The sequence below is a fragment of the Nyctereutes procyonoides genome, unplaced genomic scaffold (assembly GCF_905146905.1).
Source record: "Nyctereutes procyonoides isolate TBG_1078 unplaced genomic scaffold, NYPRO_anot_genome, whole genome shotgun sequence".
In the NCBI taxonomy this organism is placed as follows: domain Eukaryota; kingdom Metazoa; phylum Chordata; class Mammalia; order Carnivora; family Canidae; genus Nyctereutes; species Nyctereutes procyonoides.
This window is the reverse complement of record NW_026575042.1, coordinates 2,112,397-2,124,679: the sequence shown is the minus strand read 5'-3', so window position 1 is coordinate 2,124,679 and position 12,283 is coordinate 2,112,397.

Genomic DNA, 12,283 nt, shown 5'->3' with positions numbered 1-12,283 from the left:
CTTTCTCTGACTGACACATTTCACTTAGTATAATATCCTCTATGTCCATCCATGTTCTTGCAAATGGTAAGATTTCATTCTTTTTGATGGCTGAGTAGTATGACTTTGTATATATTACATATATATTTTCTTTATCCATTCTTCTGTCCATGAACATTTGAGCTGTATTGTGGACTTTGCTACTATAAACATTGGGGTGCACCTGCTGCTTTGAATCACTATGTTTGTATCCTTTGGATAAATACCCAGTAGTGCAATTTCTGTGTCATAAGGTAACTTTATTTTTAACTTTTTGACGAATCTCTCTACTGTTTTTCCAGAGTGGCTGCACCAGCTTGCATTCCCACCAACAGTGTAAGAAGGTTCTCCTCTCTCCCCATTGTTGCCACATTTATTGTTTCATAACTTGTTAATTTAGGCCATTCTGACTGGTGTGAGGTGCTATCTCTTTGTGGTTTTGATTTGTATTTCCCTGATGTCAAGTGATGTGGAACAGCTTTTCCTATGTCTGTTGGCCATTTATATATCTTCATGGAGAGATATCTGTTCACGTCTTCTGCCCATTTCTTGACTGGATTTTTTGTTGTTAGGGGGTGAGTTTGAGAAGCTCTTCATAGATTTTGGATACCAGTCCATTATCTTTGTTTTTAAAGATTTTATTTATTTATTCATGAGAGACATAGAGGCAGAGGCAATAGGCAGAGGGAGAAGCAGGCTCCTTGTGGGGAGCCTGATGTGGGACTCCATCCTGGGACTCAATCCCAGGACTCTGGGATGATGCCCTGAGCCAAAGACAGACACTCAATGGCAGAGCCACCCAGGAGTTCCCCTTATCTTTTTTTTAAATTATTATTTAAATTCAATTAGCCACCATAAAGTAGACCATTAGTTTCAGATGTAGTGTTTCGTAATTCTATGTATAACACTCAGAGCTCATCATATCAGGTACCCTCCTTAATGCCCATTATGCAGTTACCCCACCCCCCACCTCCCCTCCAGCAACCCTCAGTTTGTTTCCTATAGCTAAGAGTCTCTCATTGTTTGTCTCCCTCTCTGATTACTTCCCATTCTTTTTCTCCCCCTTCCCCTATGATCCTCTGCACTTTTTCTTATATTCCACACATGAATAAAATCATGTAATTGTCTTCCCCTGATTGAACTTATTTCGCTCAGCATAATACCTTCCAGTTCCATCCATCTTGGTGTAAATGGTAAGATTTTAATTTTTCTGATGGCTGAAAATATTCTACTGTATATATAAACCCTGCCTCTTTTATTCATTCATCTCTTGATGGACAACCGGGCTCTTTCCACATTTTGGCTATTATGGACATTGAACATATATACATTGGGGTTCAGGTGCCCCTTCAGATCACTACCTTTGTATCCTTGGGATAAATATCCAATAGCACAATCGCTGGGTCATAGGGTAGCTCTATTTTTAACTTCTTGAGGAACCTCCACACTTTTTTCCAGAAAGGATGCAGCAGCTTGCATCCCCACCAAGAGTGGGAGAGGGTTCCTCTTTCTCTGCAACCTCATCAATATTTGTTTTTTCCTGACTTGTTAATTTTAGCCATTCTGATTGGTGTGACATGGTATCTCATTGTGGTTTTGATTAATATTTTCCTGATGCTGAGTAATGTTGGGCATTTTTTTTTCATGTGTCTTTTGGCCCTTTGTGTGTCTTCTTTGGAGAGATGTCTGTTCATGTCCTCTGCCCATTTCTTGATTGGATTATTTGTTTTTCAGGTGTTGAGTTTGATAAAGTTCTTTATAGATCTTGGATACTAGCCCTTTATCTGATATGTCATTTGCAAATATCTTCTCCCATTTTGTAGTTTTGTTGTTTGTCTTTTAGTTTTGTTGACTGTTTCCTTTGCTGTGCAGAAGCTTATGATCTTGATGAAGTCCCAATAGTTCATTTTTGCCTTTGTTTCTCTTGCCTTTGGAGATGTCTCTAGCATGAAGTTGCTGTGGCCTAAGTCAAAGAAGTTGCTGCCTGTGTTCCTCTCTAGGATTTTGATTTAGGATTCTTGTCTCACACTTAATCTTTCATCCATTTTTTAGTTCATCTTTGTGTATGGTGTAAAAAAGTGGTCTACTTTCATTCCTCTATATGTGGCTGTCCAATTTTCCCAACACCATTTGTTGAAGAGACTGTCTTTTTTTCCATTGGATATTCTTCCCTGCTTCTTTGAGGATTAGTTGACCACAGGGGAGAGGGCCCATTTCTGGGTTCTCTATTCATTACATTGAGCTATATGTCTGTTTTTTTTGTGTGTGTGTGTTTGTTTTTTAAGATTTTCTTTATTTATTCATGAGAGACAGAGAGAGAGGCAGAGACACAGGCAGAGGGAGAAGCAGGCTCCATGCTGGGAGTGCAATGTAGGACTTGATCCTGGGACTCCAGGATCACACCCTGAGCCGAAAGCAGATGCTTAACTGCTGAGCCACCCAAGTGTCCCTATGTATCTGTTTTTGTGCCAGTATCATACTGTCTTGATGATTACAGCTTTGAATTATAGCTTGACATCCAGCATTGTGAAGTCACCAATTTGATTTTTCTTTTTCAACACTCTTCTGGCCATTATGGGTCTTTTCTGGTTCTATAAAAATTTTAAGATTATTTGTTCCAGGGGGATCCCTGGGTGGCGCAGCGGTTTGGCGCCTGCCTTTGGCCCAGGGCGCGATCCTGGAGACCCGGGATCGAATCCCACGTCAGGCTCCCGGTGCATGGAGCCTGCTTCTCCCTCTGCCTATGTCTTTGCCTCTCTCTCTCTCTGTCTCTCTGTGTGACTATCATAAATAAATAAAAATTAAAAAAAAAGATAAAAAAAAGATTATTTGTTCCAGCTCTCTGAAAAATGTCAATGGTATCTGAATAAGGATTGCATTGTATGTGTAGATTGCTTTGAGTAGCATAGACATTTTCACAATATTTGTTCTGCCAAGCCATGATCATAGAATGTTTTTCCATTTCGTTTTGTCTTCCTTAATTGCTCTCATACGTCTCCTATAGTTTTCAGAGTACAGATCCTTTACATCTTTCATCACACTTAGTCCTAGGTATCTTACTGTTTTTGTTGCAATCATAAATCATAAATGGGATCAATTCCTTGGTTTCTCTTTCTTCTGCCTCACTGCTAATATATATAAATGCAACTGACTTTTGTGCATTGACTTTATATCATGCCACATTGCTGAATTCCTGAACCAGTTCTAGCAGTTTTCGGCGGGGGGGGGGGGGGGGAGTGTTTTGGGTTTTTTTCCTGGTGATTTCATGTCGCCTGCAAAGAGTGAAAGTGAATACTTCCTTGCTGATCTGGAGGCCTTTTATTTCTTTTTGTTGTCTGATTGCTGAGGCTATATTGAACAACTATGTTATATTGAACAACAGTGGTGAAAGTGGGCATCCCTGTCATTTTCCTGACCTTAGGGGAAAGGCTCTCAGTTTTTTCCCCATTGAGGATGATATTCATTGTGGGTTTTTTGTAGATAGCTTTTATGATTGAGGTATGTTCTCTCAATCCCTACCCAGAGGAGAGTTTTAATCAAGAAAGGAAGCTGTATTTTTATAAAAACTTTTTTCTGTGTTAATTGAGAGGATCATATGGTTCTTGTCCTTTCTTTTATTAATGTAGTATATTACATTGATTGATTTGTGGATGTTGAGCCACCCTTTTACCCAGGAATAAATCCCACTTGGTCATGGTATAAAGTCCTTTTAAAATGTTGTTGGATTTGGGATCCCTGGGTGGCGCAGCGGTTTGGCGCCTGCCTTTGGCCCAGGGTGCAATCCTGGAGACCCGGGATTGAGTCTCATGTCAGGCTCCCGGTGCATGGAGCCTGCTTCTCCCTCTGCCTATGTCTCTGCCTCTCTCTCTGTGTGACTATCATAAATAAAAAAAAATAAAAAAAATGTTGTTGGATTCTATTAACTGGTATCTTGGTGAGAATTTTGCATCCATGTTCATTAGGGATATTGGTTTGTAATTTTCCTTTTTGGTGGGGTCTTTGTTTTTGGGATCAAGGTAATGCTGGCCTCATAGATGAGTTTGGAAGTTTGCCTTTCTTTTCAATTTTTTCTGAAACAGCTTCAGAATAGGTATTAATTTTTCTTTAAATGTTTGCTAGAATTCTGCAGGGAGGACAAATGGCCCTGGACTCTTGTTTTTTGGGAGATTTTTGATTTGTTCTTCAATGTCTTTTTTTTTACTTATTTTATTTAAATTCAATTAGTTAAATATAGTTTATCATTCATTTCAGATGTCGAGTTCACTCATTCATCAGTTGTATATAACATCCATTGCTCATTACATCACATGAATTAAGGATATTGCTCCAATTCTTTGCTGGTTACGGATCTGTCCAGGTTTTCTCTTTCCTCCTGCTTCAGTTTTGGTAGTTTATATGTTTCTAAGAATGTATCCACTTTTGCAGAGTGTCTAATTTGTTGGCATATAATTGCTATTAATATTCTAATTGTTTGTATTAGTTCAGTGTTGTTTGTGACATCTCCTTTTTCACTTGTGATTTTATTTATTTGATAAATAAAATCTCTTTCTCTCTTCTTTTTGATAAGTCTGGCTAGGGGCTTATCGATTTTATTAATTTTTTCAAAAAACAAGCTAAGCTCCTAGATTTGTTGATCTATTCTACTGTTCTTTTGGTTTCTATTTCACTGATTTCTGTTCTAATCATTATTATTTCTCTTGTCCTGCTTGGTTTAGGCCTTATTTGCTGCTGTTTTTCCATCTCCATTAGGTCTAAAATTAGGCTGGTATTTGAGAATTTTCTTGTTTCTGGAGAAAGGCCTGTTTTCCATATAATTCCCTCTTAGGACCATCTTTGCTGCATCCCAAAGGTTCTAAACTGTTCTGTTTTCATTTTCATTTGCTTCCATGTATTTTTTAAATTCTTCTTAATTTCCTGGTTGACCCTTTCATTCTTTTTTCTTTTTTTTAGATTTTATTTATTTATTCATGAGAGACACAGAGAGAGAGAGAGGCAGAGACATAGGCAAAGAGAGAAGCAGGCACCCTGTCAGAGCTTGATGCAGGACTCAGTCCCAGGACCCTGGGATCAGGCCCTGAGCCAAAGGCAGACACTAAACCACTGAGCCACCCAGGTATCCCTGACCCATTCATTCTTTAGTATTATGCCATTTTAACCTCCATGTGTTTGTCTTCCTTCCAAACTTTTTCTTGTGGTTGGCTTCAAGGTTTATGGCATTGTGGTCTAAAATATGCATGCTTAATCTCAATCTTTTTGTATCAGTTGAGATCTGATTTGTGACCCAATATGTGTTCTATTCTGGAGAATGTTCCATGTGCACTTGAAAAGAATGTGTATTCTGCTGCCTTAGGATGAAATACTCTGAAAATTCGTAAAGTCCGTCTGATCCAAGGTGTCACTCAAGGCTCTTGATTCTTTGTTGATCTTCTGTTAGATGATCTGTCCATTACTGTGAGTGAGGTGCTAAAGCCCCCTACTTTTATTTTATTACCAGTGAGTTTCTTTAATTTTGTCATTAATTGGTTTATAGAATTGATTGCTCCCAAGTTAGGGGCATGAATATTTATAATTATTAGATCTTCTTATTGGATAGACCCTTTTATTATGATATAGTGTCCTTCTTCATCTCTTATTATACTCCTTGGCTTAAAATCTAATTTTTCTGATATACAGATGGATACTCCAGCTTTCTTTTGATATCCATTATCATGATAAATTGTTCTCCATCCCCTCACTTTCAATCTTTTGGTCTAAAATGAGTCTCTTATAGATAGCATATCAATTGGTCTTGTTTTTTATCCATTCTGATAGCATGTGAATTGGTCTTATTTTTTTTATCCACTCTGATACTCTATGTCTTTTGATTGATCAGTTAGTCCATTTACATTTAGAGTAATTACTGAAAGATTTAGTGCCATTGTATTATTTGTAAAGACGCTATTTCTGTAGATTGTCTCTGTTCCTTTCTGGTCTTTCTTACTTTTGGGCTGTCTCTTTGCTCAAGTGATCCCCTTTAATATTTCTCATAGGGCTGTGTTCCCAAACTCTTTTAGCTTTTTTTTTTTTTTTTTTGTATTGGAAACTCTTACTCTCTTCTTCTATTCTGAATGACCAACCACCTTGCTCGATAATGTATTCTTGGCTGCATATTTTTTCTATTTAGTATGTTGAATATATCATACCTGTCCTTTTTGGCAGCCAGGTCTCTGTGGACAGGTCTACTGCCAGCCTTATGTTTATACCTTTGTAGGTTAAGCCCTCCCCCCACCCCCCGCAGGTGCTTTCAGCATTTTCTCTTTATCTTTGAAATTTGCAAGCTTCAGTATTATTGTCAATATGTTAACCTACTTTTATTGATTTCAAGGGGGTTTCTCTGTGTCTCCTGGACTTGAATGCCTGTTACTTTCCCCAAATTTGGGAAGTTCTCAGCTACAGTTTGTTCAAATAAACCTTCTGCCTCTCTCTCTCTTTCCTCAACTTATGGGACCCTATTGTCCGGATATTATTTCACTTTATGGATTTGCTGAATTCTCTAAGTCTCCTTTCATGATCCAGTATTTGTCTTTCTCTTTTCTTTTCAGCTCCCTTATTTTTCATCATTTTATCTTCTATATCACTGACTCTCTCTTCTGCTTCATTTATTCTTGCTGTTAGAGCCTCCATTTGGAACTGCATCTCAGTAATAGCATTTTTTTCTTTTGGCCTGATTAGATTTTAGTTCTTTCACTTCTAAATAAGGGATTCTCTAGTGTCTTCTGTACTTTTTTCAACTCCTGATAGTATCTTTTTTTTTTAATTTTTTTTTTTTTTATGATAGGCACACAGTGAGAGAGAGAGGCAGAGACAGAGGCAGAGGGAGAAGCAGGCTCCATGCACCAGGAGCCCGACATGGGATTTGATCCTGGGTCCCCAGGATCGAGCCCTGGGCCAAAGGCAGGTGCCAAATCGCTGCGCCACCCAGGGACCCCGATAGTATCTTTTTTTTTTTAAAGATTTTATTTATTTATTTATTCATGATAGACATGGGGGGGGGGCAGAGACATGTGAGACTCGATCCTGGGACTCCAGGATCATGCCCTGGGTCCAAGGCAGGTGCTAAACCACTGAGCCACCCAGGGATCCCCATCCTGCTAGTATCTTTATAATCATTATTTTAAAATCTACTCTTAGATTTTAAAGATGTCTTTAAAATCTACAGACATCTTACTTATATCTGTATTGATTAAATCCCTGGCAGTGAGTACTACCTCCTGTTCTTTCTTTTGGAGTGAATTTCTCCATTTCTTCATTTTGTACAGAAAGGAAAGAAGAAAGAGAGAGAATAGACAACAATAACAACAATAAAAACAGAAAAAAAAACAAACCAGAAGAAAACAGAAACAAAACAAAATAAGAAAGAAGTGAAACAAGAAACAAAATAAAAAACTAGATCCCTGGGTGTATTTTCGTCTGGGTGGTAAAAGAAACTAGATCCCTAAATATGAAAGAAAGAAAAACTTATATACAAAAATAAAAGGAAAGGAAAGGAAACCAAAAATAAATAAATGTGTATGTGTGTATATATATATATATACACATATATATAGATAACATATATATAAAAATTAAAAAAGAATTGAAAAAGTAAAAAAAATAGCTGAAAAATAAAACTGAAAGACCTAAGGACAATAAAAACCACAAATGCTACTATTTGTTTTTCCTGAGAGCTGAAGTTTGCAGTCATTTCTGATCAGTAAACTTGGTGCTAGCCAGTTGTTCCTTCTGGTCTTCTGGGCCAGAGGCTTGTTGTGCTGATTCTCTGATGCCCCTCCCCTTGTGGAAATAAATGCACCTCCTTTGCCAGGGGGCCCAGATCAGTGTAAGTGGCTTTGGATTCCACTATGTGGCACTGTTTTACTCCCTGAAGGCTTTTGACACTGATGAGCAGAATGAAAATGACCATGCTCCACTCTCTAGCCTTGGAGCTGAAAGTTCACACCACACACTCTTCAATGAGCCCTCACAGAAAAGTAGTCAATTACTCTTGTTTCCTTGGCATCAGTCCAAACTCTGTTCACCCAGCCTGTGGCTGAGCATTTTTATCTCAGGAATATGACTGAGTTTCAAGTCTCAAATTTTACAAACTCCTGTGGTGCAGTCTTGTAGCACCCTTCCCAGAGAAGGAGGGGGGTGTCTCACCATGCTTTTGCCTTTTGCTGGGCCCCTGCCAGGAGAGCAGTTGTGTGACCATGAAGTGGTTCACAGTTTATTGCAAACAGAGCAGAAAGCAGGCACCTAGACTCATTGTTTTCAGCTGGCTTCCCTGTTCCTATGCCGCACTTCTTGTGACCCTGGAGATCCTGAGACCACATCATCCCACATAGGATTCTGCTCTGCTTCACTACCTGAGCACCTTTAAGCCAAGGACTTCCCCCACTGCAGCAGGCTTCTAAAAGTTCTGATTTTTGCACTCTGCTGCTTATGATACTTTGCCATAGCCTCCTTAAGCTGGCTCCCTCCCCTCAGCCATATCCTCCAATATATTACCCTGGATTCAAGTCTCCATACCTCCTACCTTCCAAAAAGTGGTCACTTTTCTATTAGTATAATTGCAACATTTCTTTTCTCAGCTCTCTGATAGATTTCTCAGGTGTTCAGAATGATTTTATAACTGTATAGCTGAATTCCAGGGACCAGATGAATTTAGGGTTCCCTATTCCTCTGCCATAGTAACTCCTCCTTCTTTATGTTACCTTTATAAACTTCTGAAGATTCTGGTACTAATAATACCCAGCCAGTGAAATATTGAGATCTGATGAGAATGGAGAACTGAAGATTGGAAACATTATGTGTGAAAAATAAACAGAAATAGTTCTTTTAACCATTTCAATTTTATTCCATAAGGATTTATTTCACATGCCCATTATAAATGGTCAGAGATAAACAGACACCCTGTTCTGGAAGTGTTTGGTTGTAAAATGACTATTTGTATACAAAATACAATAATGTAAAAAAATGGCAAATTCAGGGGTACCTGGGTAGCTCAGTAGATTAAGTGTCTGACTCTTGTGTCGCGGCTGGCACGAGAAGGTCCGGATTCAGGAACCGAGGGCAAGGGGATGAGAAAGAAACAAGAGACTAAAAGTTCATGGGATAGGAGGTTCCATGCAGCTGATGGCTGCAATGGACAAGCTTTATTTTTGCATGTAGAGTTTATATAGCGTCCGTAAGCAGGCGGCTTATTTCTTTAAGTACATCTCGCGCACAAACATACATTGTTTTTAAAACTAACACCTGTTATTTGTTTAAGCAATAGAGCATGAAGGCCACATATAGACTAAACAGTGAAGTTTGTTTATTAAGTAATGTCTGCCAAGGCGGTCATGTGTCAGGCCACCTCCTTGCTTACTTTATGGGAACTTGTCTCGATAACATTTTAAAGGAGAAGCAAATATGTACATTTACTTCCATAAGGGGGAAGAGCTAGGTGCAGTCCCAGCGGGATGGCCAGGTACGACAAGGAGCCTTTGCTCAACCCGGAACCCTGCCTCGCACTGCAGGACTGCGGGTTGGCCAGGGACAACAAGGAGCTTTGGCTCAACTTGGAACCTTGCCTTGCACCGTGGGACCGCTCCCAACATCTCCCCCTATATTTTTCAAATGCAAAAAGTGAAGTTGTGCCTTAGAGGAATTTAATTGATTATTGAATTTTTTGCAAGAGCAGGCAAACATTACATACATCAGAATTAATCCAATTATTAATACCAAAAATATCCAAAAGGAATATTTCAGTGAATTGAAGGGATTAAAGCCGTTTAACTGATTTAAGATCTCACCTGCTAAATCGCCGGGGTCTTCATAATGCAACATACTTTGACTAATGACGTCTATTTCTTGTTGCAATTTTAAGAGATCCAGACTAATATTAGCATGATTCCAAACTCCTTGTAAATGCATACGTACATTTTCCCATGACCCATTAAAAGGCAGTGGGGTAACACAAATATGCTTATAAGCGTCATGGCAAGTCAATTGGGTTATAGTTTTTAGTACAACAAATTGATCACCAAGATATAAAACGGCTTCTTTTAAAGCTTCAATCTGCGTTTCAATTTTTTCATCAATTCTCTTTTGAGCATCAAGAGCAATAGTTACATTTCTAGCAAGTTCATTTACATGTTCAGCGGTCTGAGCATTTTCATGCAAAGATACAACAGATACAGTAGCAGAAGCAATAAGAGCAATAGTAGCCACTATCCCTGCATTTAAAAGTCCAAGAAATTTTCGAGTTCTTTTTAGCTTTTTCACCAATTCTTGAGCTAACTGCATACCAAAGTTTGCATACCAAGGTCCTCTCACATCAACAGGGATCATTCAATATGGAGGTTGTTGCACCAGGAATAACTTTGTGTTGAAATCAATCTTCTTACCAAACTTGTGGCTTGTGAGGTTAACTTCTTTATTTGTCCCCATGATGGCAGATTCGTCTTACGAGTCTTCTTCCTCCGAGGAGGGCATAAGTTCAGCCGACTCATCTTCCTTCTCAGTTTTGATATCTCTAACAAATTTGGCTGGAACCCAGCGCGGCGCTTCCTCATCCTGTGGGAAGATACAAGCATATCCTCGACCCTGTCTAAGCAAGGGGTCAGGGCCTTTCCACTGTCCTGTCATAGGATCCTTCCACTCTGCCATAAGGGGTGGATCAGTATTTTTTCCCCAAAGTTTTTCTGATGGTGTATATCCATCATCATGCACAATCAAAAAATTTAAAATGAATATTGCTAAGTCTAGGTGCATGTGGGGGGAATATTTCATTTTTCCTGCCATAATCTCCCCCTTTTTTAGTTTTTGTAAGGTATTTTTAAGTGTAAGATGAGCTCTTTCAATAATAGCTTGACCTGTAGAGTTGTAAGGGATGCCTGTGGTATGCTGGATGTGAAATGTCTCACAAAAGGTTTTAAAAGCTTGGGACATATAAACACTCCCATTATCAGTTTTTAATCGTTTAGGCATTCCCATGTAAGCAAAAGCGTGAAAAAGATGATTTTGAACATCAGTAAAACTTTCACCAGAATGAGCAGAAGCTACGATCATGCCAGAATAAGTATCAATAGAAACATGCACAAATTGTAATTTATTAAAAGATGAATAATGTGTTACATCCATTTGCCAGAGATTATTGGGCAAAAGGCCCCGCGGATTAATGGCAAAAGAAGGGGTGTTAACATATTGGGGACATAGGGAGCAATTGTTAACAATTTGCCTAGCTTGTTCTCTAGTTATATGGAATTGCTTTCGTAGGGATCGAGCGTTTTGGTGGAAAAGAGAGTGACTTTTCATTGCCATACCGACAGACAGAATCCTTATTAGCAATGACAGAATATAAATGAGTATATCTGTCAGCCAAGTCATTTCCCGAGGCTAAAGGCCCAGGTAAACCAGAACGTGCTCTAATATGAGAAACAAATATAGGTGAAACTCTTTTTAAGAGCAGCTGCTGTATTTTATGAAAAAGGCACGAAAGTTCCTCATCATTAGAGTTTATGAAAGAATCAGCAAGAATGGGTAATATCCTGGCAACATATTGACTATCTGAATAGAGATTAAAGGGTTCTTGAAAAATTTCAAGAGTTTTCATGACAGCATAAAGTTCAGCCCTCTGGACAGATTTTGTTTTATAGGACAACTGAATGATATTTTTATGTTGTTTATGCAGATAGACAATGGCAATGTGCCCGTCTTTGCTGGAGTCCGAAAATATGATGGGAGCGTCTTTAATCGGTTGACTCGAAATTGGAGAAACAAATATAGTAGGAATGATGGAGAGTCCCTGAAGGAGTTTGTCATTGGGAAGATGAAAAAGAAATTGACCAGGAAAATTTGCCATAGATGTTTGCCATTCCAGGGAGGTTTGATATGCATCCTCTACCATTGAGGCGGTTAAAAGAGGACATATATTACTATGAGGCTCATGTCCAAATAATTGGATGCATCTCTTCCGTCCCCTAGCAATTAATAAAGATATAAGGGAAATCGTCGGGTTGATGACATGCAAAACATGCATAGCTAAATGTAGCCATTCCAAAGGCCCATGGGTTTGCCACAACACTGCCATAGGGAGAGCATCAGGTTTTAAGATTATTAAGTTAACATCCTTTGTCAAATCTCTTTGTTGGAGCTGCGCAGAGGAAATTTTATTTGCTACTAAAGCCAACGCATCCTCTGCTTCTGGAGTAAGCTGTCTCAAAGATGAAGGGGAGGAGTCCCCTTTTAAAATAGAAAAAAG